This window comes from Phyllobates terribilis, unplaced genomic scaffold, assembly GCF_046119375.1.
Source record: "Phyllobates terribilis strain yellow unplaced genomic scaffold, ASM4611937v1 Scaffold_34__1_contigs__length_13252353, whole genome shotgun sequence".
Lineage (NCBI taxonomy): Eukaryota > Metazoa > Chordata > Amphibia > Anura > Dendrobatidae > Phyllobates > Phyllobates terribilis.
The window spans coordinates 4,122,039-4,148,367 of NW_027362794.1; the positions used below are offsets into that span (position 1 = coordinate 4,122,039).

The window sequence follows — 26,329 nt, forward strand, 5'->3', positions numbered from 1 at the left end:
CCTGCAGACTATAAAAGAGAAACCAACCCAAAAAGTTTGGTTGATTAGTCTGTGGCATTCTTTTAAACTGTTGCTTATGGCGGTCTCTGTGAGCTTCTCAGTGACATTCAGCCATCCAGGTATCCCGCCTGCAGTAGACGGAATGTGGCAATGGAACGCTGGCTGCGCGTGTCATAATAGGCTCTGAGCCTTTATATACCTGCGCACAGCAGCAGCCACCTTCAGTCTGCTGCTGGACAGCCAGCAGCAGCAGCAGCAGCAGGAGAGGTAATTAATCAGCAACCCTCCTGCTAAGGGTAGACAGCTGCTCGTTCCACCCCCCCCCCGCTTTAATTGGTTCTCCTCCCTTCCAACGGTGTTGAGGCGGGTGGGAACAGCCGGGGGTTGAGGGTACTGTGCTAAAAGAGGTGGAGTTATGCAGATCTAAAACGCGTGGATTGCAGCAGCAGCAAGCCGAAAAGTGCAGGCATGTGAGGGATCTAGAGGTTGACAGCATGTCTTCTTAACGGGAGTCCAGGTGGCCATCTCCACAAATGGACTTTTCAGAATCCTTGGGTGGCACCGTAGTCGGAAACCAATTCTGGTTATCGCTTCTCGGCCTTTTGGCTAAGATCAAGTGTAGTATCTGTTCTTATCAGTTTAATATCTGATACGTCCCCTATCTGGGGACCATATATTAAATGGATTTTTAGAACAGGGAGATGGAAAAAGAGCTTGCTCTGTCCACTCCACGCATTGACCTGGTATTGCAGTATCTCCAGGACCGGTGCACCCCTTCTTTAATGCAGTTTCTAAAATCAGAAAGAATTGAATTCAATGCTTTTTGTTCATTTGGCTTGTTTGTCGGATTTTGGGATGGACTCTTTGGCTTTGCTTTTCTTCTCCTCATTGGATTTTTCATGTTAAAAGTTGCAGAAGCCAGATGACAAGCTCATTTTGGTTCAACTTCAGCAACTGTGCATTGCATTGCCATGTAATGTAATGCAATGCTATCTATCTAGCTCTCCCTCTATACTTCCTTTTGGATAAACAGACATATTAGGCAAGCATTTTGGAGCTTTCACCTAAATAACTACAGGTGGTGAGATAAGCTGCACAATATAATTGACCTTTCAGTATATTGTTGCACACACACCATCTATTTAGCAAATGCCCTTGTTATCAACAGCAGCCTTTTAAACTCACCTGAGCTAACAGGTATGTGAGCTGGTTACTCTGCTGCGCTTAAAATTTCTTTTTTGGTTTGCTACAATGCCTTTTCTGAAACGTTGTCTCCCTCTGCTGGAACACTGACTTCTTTCATTTAATGCCTGCAGACTATAAAAGAGAAACCAACCCAAAAAGTTTGGTTGATTAGTCTGTGGCATTCTTTTAAACTGTTGCTTATGGCGGTCTCTGTGAGCTTCTCAGTGACATTCAGCCATCCAGGTATCCCGCCTGCAGTAGACGGAATGTGGCAATGGAACGCTGGCTGCGCGTGTCATAATAGGCTCTGAGCCTTTATATACCTGCGCACAGCAGCAGCCACCTTCAGTCTGCTGCTGGACAGCCAGCAGCAGCAGCAGCAGGAGAGGTAATTAATCAGCAACCCTCCTGCTAAGGGTAGACAGCTGCTCGTTCCACCCCCCCCCCCCGCCTTAATTGGTTCTCCTCCCTTCCAACGGTGTTGAGGCGGGTGGGAACAGCCGGGGGTTGAGGGTACTGTGCTAAAAGAGGTGGAGTTATGCAGATCTAAAACGCGTGGATTGCAGCAGCAGCAAGCCGAAAAGTGCAGGCATGTGAGGGATCTAGAGGTTGACAGCATGTTTTCTTAACGGGAGTCCAGGTGGCCATCTCCACAAATGGACTTTTCAGAATCCTTGGGTGGCACCGTAGTCGGAAACCAATTCTGGTTATCGCTTCTCGGCCTTTTGGCTAAGATCAAGTGTAGTATCTGTTCTTATCAGTTTAATATCTGATACGTCCCCTATCTGTGGACCATATATTAAATGGATTTTTAGAACAGGGAGATGGAAAAAGAGCTTGCTCTGTCCACTCCACGCATTGACCTGGTATTGCAGTATCTCCAGGACCGGTGCACCCCTTCTTTAATGCAGTTTCTAAAATCAGAAAGAATTGAATTCAATGCTTTTTGTTCATTTGGCTTGTTTGTCGGATTTTGGGATGGACTCTTTGGCTTTGCTTTTCTTCTCCTCATTGGATTTTTCATGTTAAAAGTTGCAGAAGCCAGATGACAAGCTCATTTTGGTTCAACTTCAGCAACTGTGCATTGCATTGCCATGTAATGTAATGCAATGCTATCTATCTAGCTCTCCCTCTATACTTCCTTTTGGATAAACAGACATATTAGGCAAGCATTTTGGAGCTTTCACCTAAATAACTACAGGTGGTGAGATAAGCTGCACAATATAATTGACCTTTCAGTATATTGTTGCACACACACCATCTATTTAGCAAATGCCCTTGTTATCAACAGCAGCCTTTTAAACTCACCTGAGCTAACAGGTATGTGAGCTGGTTACTCTGCTGCGCTTAAAATTTCTTTTTTGGTTTGCTACAATGCCTTTTCTGAAACGTTGTCTCCCTCTGCTGGAACACTGACTTCTTTCATTTAATGCCTGCAGACTATAAAAGAGAAACCAACCCAAAAAGTTTGGTTGATTAGTCTGTGGCATTCTTTTAAACTGTTGCTTATGGCGGTCTCTGTGAGCTTCTCAGTGACATTCAGCCATCCAGGTATCCCGCCTGCAGTAGACGGAATGTGGCAATGGAACGCTGGCTGCGCGTGTCATAATAGGCTCTGAGCCTTTATATACCTGCGCACAGCAGCAGCCACCTTCAGTCTGCTGCTGGACAGCCAGCAGCAGCAGCAGCAGGAGAGGTAATTAATCAGCAACCCTCCTGCTAAGGGTAGACAGCTGCTCGTTCCACCCCCCCCCCCGCCTTAATTGGTTCTCCTCCCTTCCAACGGTGTTGAGGCGGGTGGGAACAGCCGGGGGTTGAGGGTACTGTGCTAAAAGAGGTGGAGTTATGCAGATCTAAAACGCGTGGATTGCAGCAGCAGCAAGCCGAAAAGTGCAGGAATGTGAGGGATCTAGAGGTTGACAGCATGTCTTCTTAACGGGAGTCCAGGTGGCCATCTCCACAAATGGACTTTTCAGAATCCTTGGGTGGCACCGTAGTCGGAAACCAATTCTGGTTATCGCTTCTCGGCCTTTTGGCTAAGATCAAGTGTAGTATCTGTTCTTATCAGTTTAATATCTGATACGTCCCCTATCTGGGGACCATATATTAAATGGATTTTTAGAACAGGGAGATGGAAAAAGAGCTTGCTCTGTCCACTCCACGCATTGACCTGGTATTGCAGTATCTCCAGGACCGGTGCACCCCTTCTTTAATGCAGTTTCTAAAATCAGAAAGAATTGAATTCAATGCTTTTTGTTCATTTGGCTTGTTTGTCGGATTTTGGGATGGACTCTTTGGCTTTGCTTTTCTTCTCCTCATTGGATTTTTCATGTTAAAAGTTGCAGAAGCCAGATGACAAGCTCATTTTGGTTCAACTTCAGCAACTGTGCATTGCATTGCCATGTAATGTAATGCAATGCTATCTATCTAGCTCTCCCTCTATACTTCCTTTTGGATAAACAGACATATTAGGCAAGCATTTTGGAGCTTTCACCTAAATAACTACAGGTGGTGAGATAAGCTGCACAATATAATTGACCTTTCAGTATATTGTTGCACACACACCATCTATTTAGCAAATGCCCTTGTTATCAACAGCAGCCTTTTAAACTCACCTGAGCTAACAGGTATGTGAGCTGGTTACTCTGCTGCGCTTAAAATTTCTTTTTTGGTTTGCTACAATGCCTTTTCTGAAACGTTGTCTCCCTCTGCTGGAACACTGACTTCTTTCATTTAATGCCTGCAGACTATAAAAGAGAAACCAACCCAAAAAGTTTGGTTGATTAGTCTGTGGCATTCTTTTAAACTGTTGCTTATGGCGGTCTCTGTGAGCTTCTCAGTGACATTCAGCCATCCAGGTATCCCGCCTGCAGTAGACGGAATGTGGCAATGGAACGCTGGCTGCGCGTGTCATAATAGGCTCTGAGCCTTTATATACCTGCGCACAGCAGCAGCCACCTTCAGTCTGCTGCTGGACAGCCAGCAGCAGCAGCAGCAGCAGGAGAGGTAATTAATCAGCAACCCTCCTGCTAAGGGTAGACAGCTGCTCGTTCCACCCCCCCCCCGCTTTAATTGGTTCTCCTCCCTTCCAACGGTGTTGAGGCGGGTGGGAACAGCCGGGGGTTGAGGGTACTGTGCTAAAAGAGGTGGAGTTATGCAGATCTAAAACGCGTGGATTGCAGCAGCAGCAAGCCGAAAAGTGCAGGCATGTGAGGGATCTAGAGGTTGACAGCATGTCTTCTTAACGGGAGTCCAGGTGGCCATCTCCACAAATGGACTTTTCAGAATCCTTGGGTGGCACCGTAGTCGGAAACCAATTCTGGTTATCGCTTCTCGGCCTTTTGGCTAAGATCAAGTGTAGTATCTGTTCTTATCAGTTTAATATCTGATACGTCCCCTATCTGGGGACCATATATTAAATGGATTTTTAGAACAGGGAGATGGAAAAAGAGCTTGCTCTGTCCACTCCACGCATTGACCTGGTATTGCAGTATCTCCAGGACCGGTGCACCCCTTCTTTAATGCAGTTTCTAAAATCAGAAAGAATTGAATTCAATGCTTTTTGTTCATTTGGCTTGTTTGTCGGATTTTGGGATGGACTCTTTGGCTTTGCTTTTCTTCTCCTCATTGGATTTTTCATGTTAAAAGTTGCAGAAGCCAGATGACAAGCTCATTTTGGTTCAACTTCAGCAACTGTGCATTGCATTGCCATGTAATGTAATGCAATGCTATCTATCTAGCTCTCCCTCTATACTTCCTTTTGGATAAACAGACATATTAGGCAAGCATTTTGGAGCTTTCACCTAAATAACTACAGGTGGTGAGATAAGCTGCACAATATAATTGACCTTTCAGTATATTGTTGCACACACACCATCTATTTAGCAAATGCCCTTGTTATCAACAGCAGCCTTTTAAACTCACCTGAGCTAACAGGTATGTGAGCTGGTTACTCTGCTGCGCTTAAAATTTCTTTTTTGGTTTGCTACAATGCCTTTTCTGAAACGTTGTCTCCCTCTGCTGGAACACTGACTTCTTTCATTTAATGCCTGCAGACTATAAAAGAGAAACCAACCCAAAAAGTTTGGTTGATTAGTCTGTGGCATTCTTTTAAACTGTTGCTTATGGCGGTCTCTGTGAGCTTCTCAGTGACATTCAGCCATCCAGGTATCCCGCCTGCAGTAGACGGAATGTGGCAATGGAACGCTGGCTGCGCGTGTCATAATAGGCTCTGAGCCTTTATATACCTGCGCACAGCAGCAGCCACCTTCAGTCTGCTGCTGGACAGCCAGCAGCAGCAGCAGCAGCAGCAGGAGAGGTAATTAATCAGCAACCCTCCTGCTAAGGGTAGACAGCTGCTCGTTCCACCCCCCCCCCCCGCCTTAATTGGTTCTCCTCCCTTCCAACGGTGTTGAGGCGGGTGGGAACAGCCGGGGGTTGAGGGTACTGTGCTAAAGGAGGTGGAGTTATGCAGATCTAAAACGCGTGGATTGCAGCAGCAGCAAGCCGAAAAGTGCAGGCATGTGAGGGATCTAGAGGTTGACAGCATGTCTTCTTAACGGGAGTCCAGGTGGCCATGTCCACAAATGGACTTTTCAGAATCCTTGGGTGGCACCGTAGTCGGAAACCAATTCTGGTTATCGCTTCTCGGCCTTTTGGCTAAGATCAAGTGTAGTATCTGTTCTTATCAGTTTAATATCTGATACGTCCCCTATCTGGGGACCATATATTAAATGGATTTTTAGAACAGGGAGATGGAAAAAGAGCTTGCTCTGTCCACTCCACGCATTGACCTGGTATTGCAGTATCTCCAGGACCGGTGCACCCCTTCTTTAATGCAGTTTCTAAAATCAGAAAGAATTGAATTCAATGCTTTTTGTTCATTTGGCTTGTTTGTCGGATTTTGGGATGGACTCTTTGGCTTTGCTTTTCTTCTCCTCATTGGATTTTTCATGTTAAAAGTTGCAGAAGCCAGATGACAAGCTCATTTTGGTTCAACTTCAGCAACTGTGCATTGCATTGCCATGTAATGTAATGCAATGCTATCTATCTAGCTCTCCCTCTATACTTCCTTTTGGATAAACAGACATATTAGGCAAGCATTTTGGAGCTTTCACCTAAATAACTACAGGTGGTGAGATAAGCTGCACAATATAATTGACCTTTCAGTATATTGTTGCACACACACCATCTATTTAGCAAATGCCCTTGTTATCAACAGCAGCCTTTTAAACTCACCTGAGCTAACAGGTATGTGAGCTGGTTACTCTGCTGCGCTTAAAATTTCTTTTTTGGTTTGCTACAATGCCTTTTCTGAAACGTTGTCTCCCTCTGCTGGAACACTGACTTCTTTCATTTAATGCCTGCAGACTATAAAAGAGAAACCAACCAAAAAAGTTTGGTTGATTAGTCTGTGGCATTCTTTTAAACTGTTGCTTATGGCGGTCTCTGTGAGCTTCTCAGTGACATTCAGCCATCCAGGTATCCCGCCTGCAGTAGACGGAATGTGGCAATGGAACGCTGGCTGCGCGTGTCATAATAGGCTCTGAGCCTTTATATACCTGCGCACAGCAGCAGCCACCTTCAGTCTGCTGCTGGACAGCCAGCAGCAGCAGCAGCAGCAGGAGAGGTAATTAATCAGCAACCCTCCTGCTAAGGGTAGACAGCTGCTCGTTCCACCCCCCCCCCCCGCCTTAATTGGTTCTCCTCCCTTCCAACGGTGTTGAGGCGGGTGGGAACAGCCGGGGGTTGAGGGTACTGTTCTAAAAGAGGTGGAGTTATGCAGATCTAAAACGCGTGGATTGCAGCAGCAGCAAGCCGAAAAGTGCAGGCATGTGAGGGATCTAGAGGTTGACAGCATGTCTTCTTAACGGGAGTCCAGGTGGCCATCTCCACAAATGGACTTTTCAGAATCCTTGGGTGGCACCGTAGTCGGAAACCAATTCTGGTTATCGCTTCTCGGCCTTTTGGCTAAGATCAAGTGTAGTATCTGTTCTTATCAGTTTAATATCTGATACGTCCCCTATCTGGGGACCATATATTAAATGGATTTTTAGAACAGGGAGATGGAAAAAGAGCTTGCTCTGTCCACTCCACGCATTGACCTAGTATTGCAGTATCTCCAGGACCGGTGCACCCCTTCTTTAATGCAGTTTCTAAAATCAGAAAGAATTGAATTCAATGCTTTTTGTTCATTTGGCTTGTTTGTCGGATTTTGGGATGGACTCTTTGGCTTTGCTTTTCTTCTCCTCATTGGATTTTTTATGTTAAAAGTTGCAGAAGCCAGATGACAAGATCATTTTGGTTCAACTTCAGCAACTGTGCATTGCATTGCCATGTAATGTAATGCAATGCTATCTATCTAGCTCTCCCTCTATACTTCCTTTTGGATAAACAGACATATTAGGCAAGCATTTTGGAGCTTTCACCTAAATAACTACAGGTGGTGAGATAAGCTGCACAATATAATTGACCTTTCAGTATATTGTTGCACGCACACCATCTATTTAGCAAATGCCCTTGTTATCAACAGCAGCCTTTTAAACTCACCTGAGCTAACAGGTATGTGAGCTGGTTACTCTGCTGCGCTTAAAATTTCTTTTTTGGTTTGCTACAATGCCTTTTCTGAAACGTTGTCTCCCTCTGCTGGAACACTGACTTCTTTCATTTAATGCCTGCAGACTATAAAAGAGAAACCAACCCAAAAAGTTTGGTTGATTAGTCTGTGGCATTCTTTTAAACTGTTGCTTATGGCGGTCTCTGTGAGCTTCTCAGTGACATTCAGCCATCCAGGTATCCCGCCTGCAGTAGACGGAATGTGGCAATGGAACGCTGGCTGCGCGTGTCATAATAGGCTCTGAGCCTTTATATACCTGCGCACAGCAGCAGCCACCTTCAGTCTGCTGCTGGACAGCCAGCAGCAGCAGCAGCAGCAGGAGAGGTAATTAATCAGCAACCCTCCTGCTAAGGGTAGACAGCTGCTCGTTCCACCCCCCCCCCCCCGCCTTAATTGGTTCTCCTCCCTTCCAACGGCGTTGAGGCGGGTGGGAACAGCCGGGGGTTGAGGGTACTGTGCTAAAAGAGGTGGAGTTATGCAGATCTAAAACGCGTGGATTGCAGCAGCAGCAAGCCGAAAAGTGCAGGCATGTGAGGGATCTAGAGGTTGACAGCATGTCTTCTTAACGGGAGTCCAGGTGGCCATCTCCACAAATGGACTTTTCAGAATCCTTGGGTGGCACCGTAGTCGGAAACCAATTCTGGTTATCGCTTCTCGGCCTTTTGGCTAAGATCAAGTGTAGTATCTGTTCTTATCAGTTTAATATCTGATACGTCCCCTATCTGGGGACCATATATTAAATGGATTTTTAGAACAGGGAGATGGAAAAAGAGCTTGCTCTGTCCACTCCACGCATTGACCTGGTATTGCAGTATCTCCAGGACCGGTGCACCCCTTCTTTAATGCAGTTTCTAAAATCAGAAAGAATTGAATTCAATGCTTTTTGTTCATTTGGCTTGTTTGTCGGATTTTGGGATGGACTCTTTGGCTTTGCTTTTCTTCTCCTCATTGGATTTTTCATGTTAAAAGTTGCAGAAGCCAGATGACAAGCTCATTTTGGTTCAACTTCAGCAACTGTGCATTGCATTGCCATGTAATGTAATGCAATGCTATCTATCTAGCTCTCCCTCTATACTTCCTTTTGGATAAACAGACATATTAGGCAAGCATTTTGGAGCTTTCACCTAAATAACTACAGGTGGTGAGATAAGCTGCACAATATAATTGACCTTTCAGTATATTGTTGCACACACACCATCTATTTAGCAAATGCCCTTGTTATCAACAGCAGCCTTTTAAACTCACCTGAGCTAACAGGTATGTGAGCTGGTTACTCTGCTGCGCTTAAAATTTCTTTTTTGGTTTGCTACAATGCCTTTTCTGAAACGTTGTCTCCCTCTGCTGGAACACTGACTTCTTTCATTTAATGCCTGCAGACTATAAAAGAGAAACCAACCCAAAAAGTTTGGTTGATTAGTCTGTGGCATTCTTTTAAACTGTTGCTTATGGCGGTCTCTGTGAGCTTCTCAGTGACATTCAGCCATCCAGGTATCCCGCCTGCAGTAGACGGAATGTGGCAACGGAACGCTGGCTGCGCGTGTCATAATAGGCTCTGAGCCTTTATATACCTGCGCACAGCAGCAGCCACCTTCAGTCTGCTGCTGGACAGCCAGCAGCAGCAGCAGCAGCAGGAGAGGTAATTAATCAGCAACCCTCCTGCTAAGGGTAGACAGCTGCTCGTTCCACCCCCCCCCCCCGCCTTAATTGGTTCTCCTCCCTTCCAACGGTGTTGAGGCGGGTGGGAACAGCCGGGGGTTGAGGGTACTGTGCTAAAAGAGGTGGAGTTATGCAGATCTAAAACGCGTGGATTGCAGCAGCAGCAAGCCGAAAAGTGCAGGCATGTGAGGGATCTAGAGGTTGACAGCATGTCTTCTTAACGGGAGTCCAGGTGGCCATCTCCACAAATGGACTTTTCAGAATCCTTGGGTGGCACCGTAGTCGGAAACCAATTCTGGTTATCGCTTCTCGGCCTTTTGGCTAAGATCAAGTGTAGTATCTGTTCTTATCAGTTTAATATCTGATACGTCCCCTATCTGGGGACCATATATTAAATGGATTTTTAGAACAGGGAGATGGAAAAAGAGCTTGCTCTGTCCACTCCACGCATTGACCTGGTATTGCAGTATCTCCAGGACCGGTGCACCCCTTCTTTAATGCAGTTTCTAAAATCAGAAAGAATTGAATTCAATGCTTTTTGTTCATTTGGCTTGTTTGTCGGATTTTGGGATGGACTCTTTGGCTTTGCTTTTCTTCTCCTCATTGGATTTTTCATGTTAAAAGTTGCAGAAGCCAGATGACAAGCTCATTTTGGTTCAACTTCAGCAACTGTGCATTGCATTGCCATGTAATGTAATGCAATGCTATCTATCTAGCTCTCCCTCTATACTTCCTTTTGGATAAACAGACATATTAGGCAAGCATTTTGGAGCTTTCACCTAAATAACTACAGGTGGTGAGATAAGCTGCACAATATAATTGACCTTTCAGTATATTGTTGCACACACACCATCTATTTAGCAAATGCCCTTGTTATCAACAGCAGCCTTTTAAACTCACCTGAGCTAACAGGTATGTGAGCTGGTTACTCTGCTGCGCTTAAAATTTCTTTTTTGGTTTGCTACAATGCCTTTTCTGAAACGTTGTCTCCCTCTGCTGGAACACTGACTTCTTTCATTTAATGCCTGCAGACTATAAAAGAGAAACCAACCCAAAAAGTTTGGTTGATTAGTCTGTGGCATTCTTTTAAACTGTTGCTTATGGCGGTCTCTGTGAGCTTCTCAGTGACATTCAGCCATCCAGGTATCCCGCCTGCAGTAGACGGAATGTGGCAATGGAACGCTGGCTGCGCGTGTCATAATAGGCTCTGAGCCTTTATATACCTGCGCACAGCAGCAGCCACCTTCAGTCTGCTGCTGGACAGCCAGCAGCAGCAGCAGCAGCAGGAGAGGTAATTAATCAGCAACCCTCCTGCTAAGGGTAGACAGCTGCTCATTCCACCCCCCCCCCCCCGCCTTAATTGGTTCTCCTCCCTTCCAACGGTGTTGAGGCGGGTGGGAACAGCCGGGGGTTGAGGGTACTGTGCTAAAAGAGGTGGAGTTATGCAGATCTAAAACGCGTGGATTGCAGCAGCAGCAAGCCGAAAAGTGCAGGCATGTGAGGGATCTAGAGGTTGACAGCATGTCTTCTTAACGGGAGTCCAGGTGGCCATCTCCACAAATGGACTTTTCAGAATCCTTGGGTGGCACCGTAGTCGGAAACCAATTCTGGTTATCGCTTCTCGGCCTTTTGGCTAAGATCAAGTGTAGTATCTGTTCTTATCAGTTTAATATCTGATACGTCCCCTATCTGGGGACCATATATTAAATGGATTTTTAGAACAGGGAGATGGAAAAAGAGCTTGCTCTGTCCACTCCACGCATTGACCTGGTATTGCAGTATCTCCAGGACCGGTGCACCCCTTCTTTAATGCAGTTTCTAAAATCAGAAAGAATTGAATTCAATGCTTTTTGTTCATTTGGCTTGTTTGTCGGATTTTGGGATGGACTCTTTGGCTTTTCTTTTCTTCTCCTCATTGGATTTTTCATGTTAAAAGTTGCAGAAGCCAGATGACAAGCTCATTTTGGTTCAACTTCAGCAACTGTGCATTGCATTGCCATGTAATGTAATGCAATGCTATCTATCTAGCTCTCCCTCTATACTTCCTTTTGGATAAACAGACATATTAGGCAAGCATTTTGGAGCTTTCACCTAAATAACTACAGGTGGTGAGATAAGCTGCACAATATAATTGACCTTTCAGTATATTGTTGCACGCACACCATCTATTTAGCAAATGCCCTTGTTATCAACAGCAGCCTTTTAAACTCACCTGAGCTAACAGGTATGTGAGCTGGTTACTCTGCTGCGCTTAAAATTTCTTTTTTGGTTTGCTACAATGCCTTTTCTGAAACGTTGTCTCCCTCTGCTGGAACACTGACTTCTTTCATTTAATGCCTGCAGACTATAAAAGAGAAACCAACCCAAAAAGTTTGGTTGATTAGTCTGTGGCATTCTTTTAAACTGTTGCTTATGGCGGTCTCTGTGAGCTTCTCAGTGACATTCAGCCATCCAGGTATCCCGCCTGCAGTAGACGGAATGTGGCAATGGAACGCTGGCTGCGCGTGTCATAATAGGCTCTGAGCCTTTATATACCTGCGCACAGCAGCAGCCACCTTCAGTCTGCTGCTGGACAGCCAGCAGCAGCAGCAGGAGAGGTAATTAATCAGCAACCCTCCTGCTAAGGGTAGACAGCTGCTCGTTCCACCCCCCCCCCCCCCGCCTTAATTGGTTCTCCTCCCTTCCAACGGTGTTGAGGCGGGTGGGAACAGCCGGGGGTTGAGGGTACTGTGCTAAAAGAGGTGGAGTTATGCAGATCTAAAACGCGTGGATTGCAGCAGCAGCAAGCCGAAAAGTGCAGGCATGTGAGGGATCTAGAGGTTGACAGCATGTCTTCTTAACGGGAGTCCAGGTGGCCATCTCCACAAATGGACTTTTCAGAATCCTTGGGTGGCACCGTAGTCGGAAACCAATTCTGGTTATCGCTTCTCGGCCTTTTGGCTAAGATCAAGTGTAGTATCTGTTCTTATCAGTTTAATATCTGATACGTCCCCTATCTGGGGACCATATATTAAATGGATTTTTAGAACAGGGAGATGGAAAAAGAGCTTGCTCTGTCCACTCCACGCATTGACCTGGTATTGCAGTATCTCCAGGACCGGTGCACCCCTTCTTTAATGCAGTTTCTAAAATCAGAAAGAATTGAATTCAATGCTTTTTGTTCATTTGGCTTGTTTGTCGGATTTTGGGATGGACTCTTTGGCTTTGCTTTTCTTCTCCTCATTGGATTTTTCATGTTAAAAGTTGCAGAAGCCAGATGACAAGCTCATTTTGGTTCAACTTCAGCAACTGTGCATTGCATTGCCATGTAATGTAATGCAATGCTATCTATCTAGCTCTCCCTCTATACTTCCTTTTGGATAAACAGACATATTAGGCAAGCATTTTGGAGCTTTCACCTAAATAACTACAGGTGGTGAGATAAGCTGCACAATATAATTGACCTTTCAGTCTATTGTTGCACACACACCATCTATTTAGCAAATGCCCTTGTTATCAACAGCAGCCTTTTAAACTCACCTGAGCTAACAGGTATGTGCGCTGGTTACTCTGCTGCGCTTAAAATTTCTTTTTTGGTTTGCTACAATGCCTTTTCTGAAACGTTGTCTCCCTCTGCTGGAACACTGACTTCTTTCATTTAATGCCTGCAGACTATAAAAGAGAACCCAACCCAAAAAGTTGGGTTGATTAGTCTGTGGCATTCTGTTAAACTGTTGCTTATGGCGGTCTCTGTGAGCTTCTCAGTGACATTCAGCCAGCCAGGTATCCTGCCTGCAGTAGATGGAATGTGGCAATGGAACGCTGGCTGCGCGTGTCATAATAGGCTCTGAGCCTTTATATACCTGCGCACAGCAGCAGCCACCTTCAGTCTGCTGCTGGACAGCCAGCAGCAGCAGGAGAGGTAAGTAATCAGCAGCCCTCCTGCTAAGGGTAGACAGCTGCTCGTTCCACCCCACCCCCCACCTTAATTGGTTCTCCTCCCTTCCAACGGTGTTGAGGCGGGTGGGAACAGCAGGGGGTGAGGGTGCTGTGTTTAAAGAGGTGGAGTTATGCAGATCTAAAACGCGTGGATTGCAGCAGCAGCAAGCCGAAAAGTGCAGGCATGTAAGGGATCTAGAGGTTGACAACATGTCTTCTTAACGGGAGTCCAGGAGCTCATCTCCACAAATGGACTTTTCAGGATCCTTAGGTGGCTCCGTAGTTCGAAACCAATTCTGGTTATCGCTTCTCGGCCTTTTGGCTAAGATCAAGTGTAGTATCTGTTCTTATCAGTTTAATATCTGATACGTCCCCTATCTGGGGACCATATATTAAATGGATTTTTAGAACAGGGAGATGGAAAAAGAGCTTGCTCTGTCCACTCCACGCATTGACCTGGTATTGCAGTATCTCCAGGACCGGTGCACCCCTTCTTTAATGCAGTTTCTAAAATCAGAAAGAATTGAATTCAATGTTTTTTGTTCATTTTGCTTGTTTGTCGGATTTTGGGATGGACTCTTTGGCTTCGCTTTTCTTCTCCTCATTGGATTTTTCATGTTCAAAGTTGCAGAAGCCAGATGACAAGCTCATTTTGGTTCAACTTCAGCAACTGTGCATTGCATTGCCATGTAATGTAACGCAATGCTATCTATCTAGCTCTGCCTCTGTACTTCCTTTTGGATAAACAGACATATTAGGCAAGCATTTTGGAGCTTTCACCTAAATAACTACAGGTGGTGAGATAAGCTGCACAATATAATTGACCTTTCAGTATATTGTTGCACACACACCATCTATTTAGCAAATGCCCTTGTTATCAACAGCAGCCTTTTAAACTCACCTGAGCTAACAGGTATGTGCGCTGGTTACTCTGCTGCGCTTAAAATTTCTTTTTTGGTTTGCTACAATGCCTTTTCTGAAACGTTGTCTCCCTCTGCTGGAACACTGACTTCTTTCATTTAATGCCTGCAGACTTTAAAAGAGAACCCAACCCAAAAAGTTGGGTTGATTAGTCTGTGGCATTCTGTTAAACTGTTGCTTATGGCGGTCTCTGTGAGCTTCTCAGTGACATTCAGCCAGCCAGGTATCCTGCCTGCAGTAGATGGAATGTGGCAATGGAACGCTGGCTGCGCGTGTCATAATAGGCTCTGAGCCTTTATATACCTGCGCACAGCAGCAGCCACCTTCAGTCTGCTGCTGGACAGCCAGCAGCAGCAGGAGAGGTAAGTAATCAGCAGCCCTCCTGCTAAGGGTAGACAGCTGCTCATTCCACCCCACCCCCCGCCTTAATTGGTTCTCCTCCCTTCCAACGGTGTTGAGGCGGGTGGGAACAGCAGGGGGTGAGGGTGCTGTGTTTAAAGAGGTGGAGTTATGCAGATCTAAAACGCGTGGATTGCAGCAGCAGCAAGCCGAAAAGTGCAGGCATGTAAGGGATCTAGAGGTTGACAACATGTCTTCTTAACGGGAGTCCAGTAGCTCATCTCCACAAATGGACTTTTCAGGATCCTTAGGTGGCTCCGTAGTTCGAAACCAATTCTGGTTATCGCTTCTCGGCCTTTTGGCTAAGATCAAGTGTAGTATCTTTCGAAAAGGCGGTTTTGGATGTTGGCCGCCCTAGTAGATTGATACATTATGCACACTGGGGTTTAGGCGCTTGTTAGTACGCCAGGTGGCTAATATAGTCATCTGGTGGAAAGCATGGCCCCCCAGGATCGACGCCATTGGGCCGGGGAAGATCGAAAGCCCGAAGTGTGAAGTGCCCCAGGAGTGGTGACCCTGGGGTGCCTTAACTCACTGGGATTGGGAACCCCACTTGAGTTTATGGCACATTTGCACTAGCACTTTAATATTTCTTTCTTCACACACACCCTTATTCCGGGCCTTCTGGCCTTAGGATGGGGAATTTTTCAATTCCCGGTCGAAGGTCCGGGCAGTATTATACTGTGAAACCTTCACTATTTATTTAATTTTTTTTTGTCACTGTGTGTCCACTTTTTCACGTGTGTCCACGTCCTTACTAGGATTTTGTCGGGATGCGGTTCCCTTACGGGTTCCTCTCTTGGCAGGTCTATGGGGGGGAGTGTGTGGCTATCAGGTTCCGCTCCCCCCTGAACCCCCCTGGCTCTCCTCTTTCGGGAGGAGAGCGTTGTTGGCTCCCCTCTTCCGGGAGGGGAGCACAGTCTTTGGCTCCCAGTGCCTTGCTCGGGTGAGAACTCGGGCAGGTATTGGGGGTAAGATTGGGTCGCCTCTGGCTCCGGCTGGAGGTGGCTATTTGTCCCTGTTCCTCGCTGTGGCCTTCTGGCTCGGAGGGACGGGGAATGGTTTGGGGGACCCTTCTCCTTTTGGAGAGGGTTTCAAGAAGACCAGCATCCTAGTGCACATGTTTTGTGGCACTTGTCACTTTTTTAAGCGCACTCGGGTTTTGTACACGAATTCGGGCTTTCGATAAAAAAAATCTGTTCTTATCAGTTTAATATCTGATACGTCCCCTATCTGGGGACCATATATTAAATGGATTTTTAGAACAGGGAGATGGAAAAAGAGCTTGCTCTGTCCACTCCACGCATTGACCTGGTATTGCAGTATCTCCAGGACCGGTGCACCCCTTCTTTAATGCAGTTTCTAAAATCAGAAAGAATTGAATTCAATGTTTTTTGTTCATTTTGCTTGTTTGTCGGATTTTGGGATGGACTCTTTGGCTTCGCTTTTCTTCTCCTCATTGGATTTTTCATGTTCAAAGTTGCAGAAGCCAGATGACAAGCTCATTTTGGTTCAACTTCAGCAACTGTGCATTGCATTGCCATGTAATGTAACGCAATGCTATCTATCTAGCTCTCCCTCTGTACTTCCTTTTGGATAAACAGACATATTAGGCAAGCATTTTGGAGCTTTCACCTAAATAACTACAGGTGGTGAGATAAGCTGCACAATATAATTGACCTTTCAGTATATTGTTGCACACACACCATCTATTTAGCAAATGCCCTTGTTATCAACAGCAGCCTTTTAAACTCACCTGAGCTAACAGGTATGTGCGCTGGTTACTCTGCTGCGCTTAAAATTTCTTTTTTGGTTTGCTACAATGCCTTTTCTGAAACGTTGTCTCCCTCTGCTGGAACACTGACTTCTTTCATTTAATGCCTGCAGACTTTAAAAGAGAACCCAACCCAAAAAGTTGGGTTGATTAGTCTGTGGCATTCTGTTAAACTGTTGCTTATGGCGGTCTCTGTGAGCTTCTCAGTGACATTCAGCCAGCCAGGTATCCTGCCTGCAGTAGATGGAATGTGGCAATGGAACGCTGGCTGCGCGTGTCATAATAGGCTCTGAGCCTTTATATACCTGCGCACAGCAGCAGCCACCTTCAGTCTGCTGCTGGACAGCCAGCAGCAGCAGGAGAGGTAAGTAATCAGCAGCCCTCCTGCTAAGGGTAGACAGCTGCTCATTCCACCCCACCCCCCGCCTTAATTGGTTCTCCTCCCTTCCAACGGTGTTGAGGCGGGTGGGAACAGCAGGGGGTGAGGGTGCTGTGTTTAAAGAGGTGGAGTTATGCAGATCTAAAACGCGTGGATTGCAGCAGCAGCAAGCCGAAAAGTGCAGGCATGTAAGGGATCTAGAGGTTGACAACATGTCTTCTTAACGGGAGTCCAGTAGCTCATCTCCACAAATGGACTTTTCAGGATCCTTAGGTGGCTCCGTAGTTCGAAACCAATTCTGGTTATCGCTTCTCGGCCTTTTGGCTAAGATCAAGTGTAGTATCTTTCGAAAAGGCGGTTTTGGATGTTGGCCGCCCTAGTAGATTGATACATTATGCACACTGGGGTTTAGGCGCTTGTTAGTACGCCAGGTGGCTAATATAGTTATCTGGTGGAAAGCATGGCCCCCCAGGATCGACGCCATTGGGCCGGGGAAGATCGAAAGCCCGAAGTGTGAAGTGCCCCAGGAGTGGTGACCCTGGGGTGCCTTAACTCACTGGGATTGGGAACCCCACTTGAGTTTATGGCACATTTGCACTAGCACTTTAATATTTCTTTCTTCACACACACCCTTATTCCGGGCCTTCTGGCCTTAGGATGGGGAATTTTTCAATTCCCGGTCGAAGGTCCGGGCAGTATTATACTGTGAAACCTTCACTATTTATTTAATTTTTTTTTGTCACTGTGTGTCCACTTTTTCACGTGTGTCCACGTCCTTACTAGGATTTTGTCGGGATGCGGTTCCCTTACGGGTTCCTCTCTTGGCAGGTCTATGGGGGGGAGTGTGTGGCTATCAGGTTCCGCTCCCCCCTGAACCCCCCTGGCTCTCCTCTTTCGGGAGGAGAGCGTTGTTGGCTCCCCTCTTCCGGGAGGGGAGCACAGTCTTTGGCTCCCAGTGCCTTGCTCGGGTGAGAACTCGGGCAGGTATTGGGGGTAAGATTGGGTCGCCTCTGGCTCCGGCTGGAGGTGGCTATTTGTCCCTGTTCCTCGCTGTGGCCTTCTGGCTCGGAGGGACGGGGAATGGTTTGGGGGACCCTTCTCCTTTTGGAGAGGGTTTCAAGAAGACCAGCATCCTAGTGCACATGTTTTGTGGCACTTGTCACTTTTTTAAGCGCACTCGGGTTTTGTACACGAATTCGGGCTTTCGATAAAAAAAATCTGTTCTTATCAGTTTAATATCTGATACGTCCCCTATCTGGGGACCATATATTAAATGGATTTTTAGAACAGGGAGATGGAAAAAGAGCTTGCTCTGTCCACTCCACGCATTGACCTGGTATTGCAGTATCTCCAGGACCGGTGCACCCCTTCTTTAATGCAGTTTCTAAAATCAGAAAGAATTGAATTCAATGTTTTTTGTTCATTTTGCTTGTTTGTCGGATTTTGGGATGGACTCTTTGGCTTCGCTTTTCTTCTCCTCATTGGATTTTTCATGTTCAAAGTTGCAGAAGCCAGATGACAAGCTCATTTTGGTTCAACTTCAGCAACTGTGCATTGCATTGCCATGTAATGTAACGCAATGCTATCTATCTAGCTCTCCCTCTGTACTTCCTTTTGGATAAACAGACATATTAGGCAAGCATTTTGGAGCTTTCACCTAAATAACTACAGGTGGTGAGATAAGCTGCACAATATAATTGACCTTTCAGTATATTGTTGCACACACACCATCTATTTAGCAAATGCCCTTGTTATCAACAGCAGCCTTTTAAACTCACCTGAGCTAACAGGTATGTGCGCTGGTTACTCTGCTGCGCTTAAAATTTCTTTTTTGGTTTGCTACAATGCCTTTTCTGAAACGTTGTCTCCCTCTGCTGGAACACTGACTTCTTTCATTTAATGCCTGCAGACTATAAAAGAGAACCCAACCCAAAAAGTTGGGTTGATTAGTCTGTGGCATTCTGTTAAACTGTTGCTTATGGCGGTCTCTGTGAGCTTCTCAGTGACATTCAGCCAGCCAGGTATCCTGCCTGCAGTAGATGGAATGTGGCAATGGAACGCTGGCTGCGCGTGTCATAATAGGCTCTGAGCCTTTATATACCTGCGCACAGCAGCAGCCACCTTCAGTCTGCTGCTGGACAGCCAGCAGCAGCAGGAGAGGTAAGTAATCAGCAGCTCTCCTGCTAAGGGTAGACAGCTGCTCCTTCCACCCCACCCCCCGCCTTAATTGGTTCTCCTCCCTTCCAACGGTTTTGAGGCGGGTGGGAACAGCAGGGGGTGAGGGTGCTGTGTTTAAAGAGGTGGAGTTATGCAGATCTAAAACGCGTGGATTGCAGCAGCAGCAAGCCGAAAAGTGCAGGCATGTAAGGGATCTAGAGGTTGACAACATGTCTTCTTAACGGGAGTCCAGGAGCTCATCTCCACAAATGGACTTTTCAGGATCCTTAGGTGGCTCCGTAGTTCGAAACCAATTCTGGTTATCGCTTCTCGGCCTTTTGGCTAAGATCAAGTGTAGTATCTGTTCTTATCAGTTTAATATCTGATACGTCCCCTATCTGGGGACCATATATTAACACTAGGACTACTGGACTCGTGACCCCGCCTAGAACTACTGAAAGGAGTCATTTTGACTCCTTGCTTGTTTTCGTTTATTTTTAGAGTTTCATTTGTGGTTATTTATTAATAATTATATTTTTTGTAATGTATTATTATTGTGAGATCCAACAGTAATGCTTTTGATTGTTTTTTTTCTGCTTTTCCTATTTTTCTACGGAAAATAACAATAATTATAATAGACGTTTTTCAAACATTTTTTTTTATTCAAGTGCACACATATAAACAACAACTGAAGAACAAAAAGCAGAGAAAATGTAGGTGGAGGAGCATAAAAATGAAAATATGGCGCAGAATTCACCTTCTAAACATTTGGTGTTTCGCATTTTAGGCATTGCCTTTGATTTATGGCAGTACATTGCCCACACAAAGACTTACCACAAGTCTTACAATTTCCGACAGATCTATTTTTCTTGCACTTTTCTTTGATCTGGCAAAATTTTGTTTGAACCATCACTTCTGAGCATGTAGAAACTTGGGACGTGGAACCCTTTTCCCTATCTGTGACATAAGGACCACTCAACTCTCTCACAAGCGTTTGCAAAAATGCCTTGCGTGACATTTTTTGGTGGGTAATCTCCTTGAATATTATCCATGCATTTATACCCGCAAAGTCTAAGGCATTTTCAAATGCATGAACAGGCCATCTCCTTGTGCATGTTCGTGTGGTATATTTTCGTGCCATCTGATCCACTACATCTACTCCATATTTTGTTTCATTGTAAAACTTTACCGTTTCTGGAGTTTTTTTAGCGGAATCAGACGCAACAACAACATCTGGATGGACGGAACTCAAAATGACAACAATTTTGTTGGGCTTTCCTTGATATACTGTAAGTGTAAAATTGTCTTCATTTCTAAACACTTTAGTGTTGTACAATTCCTCTTTCATGGATTTTATTTCTTTAGGCACTTCTCGCCTTATCTTGTTCAGTGTTCCCACGATGGTTGTTCCTTTGCTTTTTAGCTGTTTAGCTAATTTTACTGAAGTAAAATAATTATCGGTTGTAACATTGCGACCTTTTTTCAAAAACGGGTCCAATAACTTCATTACCACATGGTCAGCTAAACGGTCCTCAGCACGGCGTGTGTCATCTTTGCCTAGATAAGGGAAGCCATTTGCCAGATATTTGCTCCTCTTATCAACAGCTAGCCAATATTTGTGGCCATATTTATCTGGTTTGGAAGGCATGTACTGCGTGAATGGACACCTAGTTTTGCTTGGGAAAAGTTGCTCATCCACCATTATGTATGGGCCAGGTTTGTAACACGCAATACAATTTTTCAATAAACCTGTCCCACACAGTAGAAAATAGAGCAAACTTGTCCGTTTGCAGTCTCTCCGATTGAGTAGATTTCTCATCAAATCTGAGAAACCTCATAATTTCAACAAAGCGGTCCCTAGACATTGTCGCTTTGCAAAACGGTATTCCCCAGTCATTACACCAAATACTGCTAATCAAGTGACGATTCGTGCCAGATATTCCACGAGCATAGAATATCGCAATGAATGCATCTAGCTCCTCATCAGATAGAGTTTGTTCAGCATTACACAGTAATACAAGCAGGTAAAACACAAGGAAAATGTGAAAAGTTGACATGTAAATTGAACTACATCTATATGAACATCAGGGTAAATAAGACAGAGTGAAAAAATTATGCACAAAACTTTATAGCAACATTTATTGACAAAAGGACCTCAAAATAAGGTAGGGAGTCAAAATGACTCCCTTCAGTAGTTCTTGATAAATTTTGAAAAAAACGCGCAAATTTTTCACCAAAATTATTTATTCTCACAAAATCTTTTTTCACATCATATTTGAGGAAAAGTCACCGAGTTTCAAGCCGGAATTCTGAAAAATGTAGTCACAGAAGAGAAATAAAAAACGAAAGGAGTCAAAATGACTCCATCAGTAGTTCTAGTGTTAAATGGATTTTTAGAACAGGGAGATGGAAAAAGAGCTTGCTCTGTCCACTCCACGCATTGACCTGGTATTGCAGTATCTCCAGGACCGGTGCACCCCTTCTTTAATGCAGTTTCTAAAATCAGAAAGAATTGAATTCAATGTTTTTTGTTCATTTTGCTTGTTTGTCGGATTTTGGGATGGACTCTTTGGCTTCGCTTTTCTTCTCCTCATTGGATTTTTCATGTTCAAAGTTGCAGAAGCCAGATGACAAGCTCATTTTGGTTCAACTTCAGCAACTGTGCATTGCATTGCCATGTAATGTAATGCAATGCTATCTATCTAGCTCTCCCTCTATACTTCCTTTTGGATAAACAGACATATTAGGCAAGCATTTTGGAGCTTTCACCTAAATAACTACAGGTGGTGAGATAAGCTGCACAATATAATTGACCTTTCAGTATATTGTTGCACACACACCATCTATTTAGCAAATGCCCTTGTTATCAACAGCAGCCTTTTAAACTCACCTGAGCTAACAGGTATGTGCGCTGGTTACTCTGCTGCGCTTAAAATTTCTTTTTTGGTTTGCTACAATGCCTTTTCTGAAACGTTGTCTCCCTCTGCTGGAACACTGACTTCTTTCATTTAATGCCTGCAGACTATAAAAGAGAACCCAACCCAAAAAGTTGGGTTGATTAGTCTGTGGCATTCTGTTAAACTGTTGCTTATGGCGGTCTCTGTGAGCTTCTCAGTGACATTCAGCCAGCCAGGTATCCTGCCTGCAGTAGATGGAATGTGGCAATGGAACGCTGGCTGCGCGTGTCATAATAGGCTCTGAGCCTTTATATACCTGCGCACAGCAGCAGCCACCTTCAGTCTGCTGCTGGACAGCCAGCAGCAGCAGGAGAGGTAAGTAATCAGCAGCCCTCCTGCTAAGGGTAGACAGCTGCTCGTTCCACCCCACCCCCCGCCTTAATTGGTTCTCCTCCCTTCCAACGGTGTTGAGGCGGGTGGGAACAGCAGGGGGTGAGGGTGCTGTGTTTAAAGAGGTGGAGTTATGCAGATCTAAAACGCGTGGATTGCAGCAGCAGCAAGCCGAAAAGTGCAGGCATGTAAGGGATCTAGAGGTTGACAACATGTCTTCTTAACGGGAGTCCAGTAGCTCATCTCCACAAATGGACTTTTCAGGATCCTTAGGTGGCTCCGTAGTTCGAAACCAATTCTGGTTATCGCTTCTCGGCCTTTTGGCTAAGATCAAGTGTAGTATCTTTCGAAAAGGCGGTTTTGGATGTTGGCCGCCCTAGTAGATTGATACATTATGCACACTGGGGTTTAGGCGCTTGTTAGTACGCCAGGTGGCTAATATAGTCATCTGGTGGAAAGCATGGCCCCCCAGGATCGACGCCATTGGGCCGGGGAAGATCGAAAGCCCGAAGTGTGAAGTGCCCCAGGAGTGGTGACCCTGGGGTGCCTTAACTCACTGGGATTGGGAACCCCACTTGAGTTTATGGCACATTTGCACTAGCACTTCAATATTTCTTTCTTCACACACACCCTTATTCCGGGCCTTCTGGCCTTAGGATGGGGAATTTTTCAATTCCCGGTCGAAGGTCCGGGCAGTATTATACTGTGAAACCTTCACTATTTATTTAATTTTTTTTTGTCACTGTGTGTCCACTTTTTCACGTGTGTCCACGTCCTTACTAGGATTTTGTCGGGATGCGGTTCCCTTACGGGTTCCTCTCTTGGCAGGTCTATGGGGGGAGTGTGTGGCTATCAGGTTCCGCTCCCCCCTGAACCCCCCTGGCTCTCCTCTTTCGGGAGGAGAGCGTTGTTGGCTCCCCTCTTCCGGGAGGGGAGCACAGTCTTTGGCTCCCAGTGCCTTGCTCGGGTGAGAACTCGGGCAGGTATTGGGGGTAAGATTGGGTCGCCTCTGGCTCCGGCTGGAGGTGGCTATTTGTCCCTGTTCCTCGCTGTGGCCTTCTGGCTCGGAGGGACGGGGAATGGTTTGGGGGACCCTTCTCCTTTTGGAGAGGGTTTCAAGAAGACCAGCATCCTAGTGCACATTTTTTGTGGCACTTGTCACTTTTTTAAGCGCACTCGGGTTTTGTACACGAATTCGGGCTTTCGATAAAAAAAATCTGTTCTTATCAGTTTAATATCTGATACGTCCCCTATCTGGGGACCATATATTAAATGGATTTTTAGAACAGGGAGATGGAAAAAGAGCTTGCTCTGTCCACTCCACGCATTGACCTGGTATTGCAGTATCTCCAGGACCGGTGCACCCCTTCTTTAATGCAGTTTCTAAAATCAGAAAGAATTGAATTCAATGTTTTTTGTTCATTTTGCTTGTTTGTCGGATTTTGGGATGGACTCTTTGGCTTCGCTTTTCTTCTCCTCATTGGATTTTTCATGTTCAAAGTTGCAGAAGCCAGATGACAAGCTCATTTTGGTTCAACTTCAGCAACTGTGCATTGCATTGCCATGTAATGTAACGCAATGCTATCTATCTAGCTCTCCCTCTGTACTTCCTTTTGGATAAACAGACATATTAGGCAAGCATTTTGGAGCTTTCACCTAAATAACTACAGGTGGTGAGATAAGCTGCACAATATAATTGACCTTTCAGTATATTGTTGCACACACACCATCTATTTAGCAAATGCCCTTGTTATCAACAGCAGCCTTTTAAACTCACCTGAGCTAACAGGTATGTGCGCTGGTTACTCTGCTGCGCTTAAAATTTCTTTTTTGGTTTGCTACAATGCCTTTTCTGAAACGTTGTCTCCCTCTGCTGGAACACTGACTTCTTTCATTTAATGCCTGCAGACTATAAAAGAGAACCCAACCCAAAAAGTTGGGTTGATTAGTCTGTGGCATTCTGTTAAACTGTTGCTTATGGCGGTCTCTGTGAGCTTCTCAGTGACATTCAGCCAGCCAGGTATCCTGCCTGCAGTAGATGGAATGTGGCAATGGAACGCTGGCTGCGCGTGTCATAATAGGCTCTGAGCCTTTATATACCTGCGCACAGCAGCAGCCACCTTCAGTCTGCTGCTGGACAGCCAGCAGCAGCAGGAGAGGTAAGTAATCAGCAGCTCTCCTGCTAAGGGTAGACAGCTGCTCGTTCCACCCCACCCCCCGCCTTAATTGGTTCTCCTCCCTTCCAACGGTGTTGAGGCGGGTGGGAACAGCAGGGGGTGAGGGTGCTGTGTTTAAAGAGGTGGAGTTATGCAGATCTAAAACGCGTGGATTGCAGCAGCAGCAAGCCGAAAAGTGCAGGCATGTAAGGGATCTAGAGGTTGACAACATGTCTTCTTAACGGGAGTCCAGGAGCTCATCTCCACAAATGGACTTTTCAGGATCCTTAGGTGGCTCCGTAGTTCGAAACCAATTCTGGTTATCGCTTCTCGGCCTTTTGGCTAAGATCAAGTGTAGTATCTGTTCTTATCAGTTTAATATCTGATACGTCCCCTATCTGGGGACCATATATTAACACTAGGACTACTGGACTCGTGACCCCGCCTAGAACTACTGAAAGGAGTCATTTTGACTCCTTGCTTGTTTTCGTTTATTTTTAGAGTTTCATTTGTGGTTATTTATTAATAATTATATTTTTTGTAATGTATTATTATTGTGAGATCCAACAGTAATGCTTTTGATTGTTTTTTTTCTGCTTTTCTTATTTTTCTACGGAAAATACCAATAATTATAATAGACGTTTTTCAAACATTTTTTTTTATTCAAGTGCACACATATAAACAACAACTGAAGAACAAAAAGCAGAGAAAATGTAGGTGGAGGAGCATAAAAATGAAAATATGGCGCAGAATTCACCTTCTAAACATTTGGTGTTTCGCATTTTAGGCATTGCCTTTGATTTATGGCAGTACATTGCCCACACAAAGACTTACCACAAGTCTTACAATTTCCGACAGATCTATTTTTCTTGCACTTTTCTTTGATCTGGCAAAATTTTGTTTGAACCATCACTTCTGAGCATGTAGAAACTTGGGACGTGGAACCCTTTTCCCTATCTGTGACATAAGGACCACTCAACTCTCTCACAAGCGTTTGCAAAAATGCCTTGCGTGACATTTTTTGGTGGGTAATCTCCTTGAATATTATCCATGCATTTATACCCGCAAAGTCTAAGGCATTTTCAAATGCATGAACAGGCCATCTCCTTGTGCATGTTCGTGTGGTATATTTTCGTGCCATCTGATCCACTACATCTACTCCATATTTTGTTTCATTGTAAAACTTTACCGTTTCTGGAGTTTTTTTAGCGGAATCAGACGCAACAACAACATCTGGATGGACGGAACTCAAAATGACAACAATTTTGTTGGGCTTTCCTTGATATACTGTAAGTGTAAAATTGTCTTCATTTCTAAACACTTTAGTGTTGTACAATTCCTCTTTCATGGATTTTATTTCTTTAGGCACTTCTCGCCTTATCTTGTTCAGTGTTCCCACGATGGTTGTTCCTTTGCTTTTTAGCTGTTTAGCTAATTTTACTGAAGTAAAATAATTATCGGTTGTAACATTGCGACCTTTTTTCAAAAACGGGTCCAATAACTTCATTACCACATGGTCAGCTAAACGGTCCTCAGCACGGCGTGTGTCATCTTTGCCTAGATAAGGGAAGCCATTTGCCAGATATTTGCTCCTCTTATCAACAGCTAGCCAATATTTGTGGCCATATTTATCTGGTTTGGAAGGCATGTACTGCGTGAATGGACACCTAGTTTTGCTTGGGAAAAGTTGCTCATCCACCATTATGTATGGGCCAGGTTTGTAACACGCAATACAATTTTCAATAAACCTGTCCCACACAGTAGAAAATAGAGCAAACTTGTCCGTTTGCAGTCTCTCCGATTGAGTAGATTTCTCATCAAATCTGAGAAACCTCATAATTTCAACAAAGCGGTCCCTAGACATTGTCGCTTTGCAAAACG

At 45.1% G+C, this 26,329-nt stretch overlaps 11 non-coding genes and 9 pseudogenes across 11 annotated transcripts; all 20 read left to right on the forward strand.

The window, feature by feature from the left end:
- The first annotated feature begins 586 nt into the window (after positions 1-586).
- Positions 587-777, forward strand: LOC141180959 (U2 spliceosomal RNA). The gene has a single exon (XR_012256581.1). It is a non-coding gene; the product is annotated as a U2 spliceosomal RNA (small nuclear RNA).
- A 1,117-nt stretch (positions 778-1,894) lies between these two features.
- LOC141181767 (U2 spliceosomal RNA) lies at positions 1,895-2,085 on the forward strand. The gene has a single exon (XR_012257313.1). It is a non-coding gene; the product is annotated as a U2 spliceosomal RNA (small nuclear RNA).
- Positions 2,086-3,201: 1,116 nt separating this feature from the next.
- Positions 3,202-3,392, forward strand: LOC141180960 (U2 spliceosomal RNA). Its single transcript, XR_012256582.1, has one exon. It is a non-coding gene; the product is annotated as a U2 spliceosomal RNA (small nuclear RNA).
- A 1,118-nt stretch (positions 3,393-4,510) lies between these two features.
- On the forward strand, positions 4,511-4,701 carry LOC141180961 (U2 spliceosomal RNA). The gene has a single exon (XR_012256583.1). It is a non-coding gene; the product is annotated as a U2 spliceosomal RNA (small nuclear RNA).
- A 1,123-nt stretch (positions 4,702-5,824) lies between these two features.
- Positions 5,825-6,015, forward strand: LOC141180962 (U2 spliceosomal RNA). Its single transcript, XR_012256584.1, has one exon. It is a non-coding gene; the product is annotated as a U2 spliceosomal RNA (small nuclear RNA).
- Positions 6,016-7,135: 1,120 nt separating this feature from the next.
- LOC141181761 (U2 spliceosomal RNA) lies at positions 7,136-7,326 on the forward strand. The gene has a single exon (XR_012257308.1). It is a non-coding gene; the product is annotated as a U2 spliceosomal RNA (small nuclear RNA).
- A 1,121-nt stretch (positions 7,327-8,447) lies between these two features.
- LOC141180963 (U2 spliceosomal RNA) lies at positions 8,448-8,638 on the forward strand. Its single transcript, XR_012256585.1, has one exon. It is a non-coding gene; the product is annotated as a U2 spliceosomal RNA (small nuclear RNA).
- A 1,120-nt stretch (positions 8,639-9,758) lies between these two features.
- Positions 9,759-9,949, forward strand: LOC141180964 (U2 spliceosomal RNA). Its single transcript, XR_012256586.1, has one exon. It is a non-coding gene; the product is annotated as a U2 spliceosomal RNA (small nuclear RNA).
- A 1,121-nt stretch (positions 9,950-11,070) lies between these two features.
- Positions 11,071-11,261, forward strand: LOC141180965 (U2 spliceosomal RNA). The gene has a single exon (XR_012256587.1). It is a non-coding gene; the product is annotated as a U2 spliceosomal RNA (small nuclear RNA).
- A 1,116-nt stretch (positions 11,262-12,377) lies between these two features.
- Positions 12,378-12,568, forward strand: LOC141180966 (U2 spliceosomal RNA). The gene has a single exon (XR_012256588.1). It is a non-coding gene; the product is annotated as a U2 spliceosomal RNA (small nuclear RNA).
- A 1,109-nt stretch (positions 12,569-13,677) lies between these two features.
- Positions 13,678-13,868, forward strand: LOC141180968 (U2 spliceosomal RNA). The gene has a single exon (XR_012256589.1). It is a non-coding gene; the product is annotated as a U2 spliceosomal RNA (small nuclear RNA).
- Positions 13,869-14,977: 1,109 nt separating this feature from the next.
- LOC141182146 (U2 spliceosomal RNA) lies at positions 14,978-15,069 on the forward strand (annotated as a pseudogene).
- Positions 15,070-15,863: 794 nt separating this feature from the next.
- On the forward strand, positions 15,864-16,043 carry LOC141181937 (U2 spliceosomal RNA; annotated as a pseudogene).
- Positions 16,044-17,152: 1,109 nt separating this feature from the next.
- Positions 17,153-17,244, forward strand: LOC141182163 (U2 spliceosomal RNA; annotated as a pseudogene).
- A 794-nt stretch (positions 17,245-18,038) lies between these two features.
- On the forward strand, positions 18,039-18,218 carry LOC141181938 (U2 spliceosomal RNA; annotated as a pseudogene).
- Positions 18,219-19,327: 1,109 nt separating this feature from the next.
- On the forward strand, positions 19,328-19,435 carry LOC141182064 (U2 spliceosomal RNA; annotated as a pseudogene).
- Positions 19,436-21,362: 1,927 nt separating this feature from the next.
- Positions 21,363-21,487, forward strand: LOC141182070 (U2 spliceosomal RNA; annotated as a pseudogene).
- Positions 21,488-22,596: 1,109 nt separating this feature from the next.
- LOC141182147 (U2 spliceosomal RNA) lies at positions 22,597-22,688 on the forward strand (annotated as a pseudogene).
- A 793-nt stretch (positions 22,689-23,481) lies between these two features.
- Positions 23,482-23,661, forward strand: LOC141181941 (U2 spliceosomal RNA; annotated as a pseudogene).
- Positions 23,662-24,770: 1,109 nt separating this feature from the next.
- Positions 24,771-24,878, forward strand: LOC141182065 (U2 spliceosomal RNA; annotated as a pseudogene).
- Positions 24,879-26,329: the final 1,451 nt, after the last annotated feature.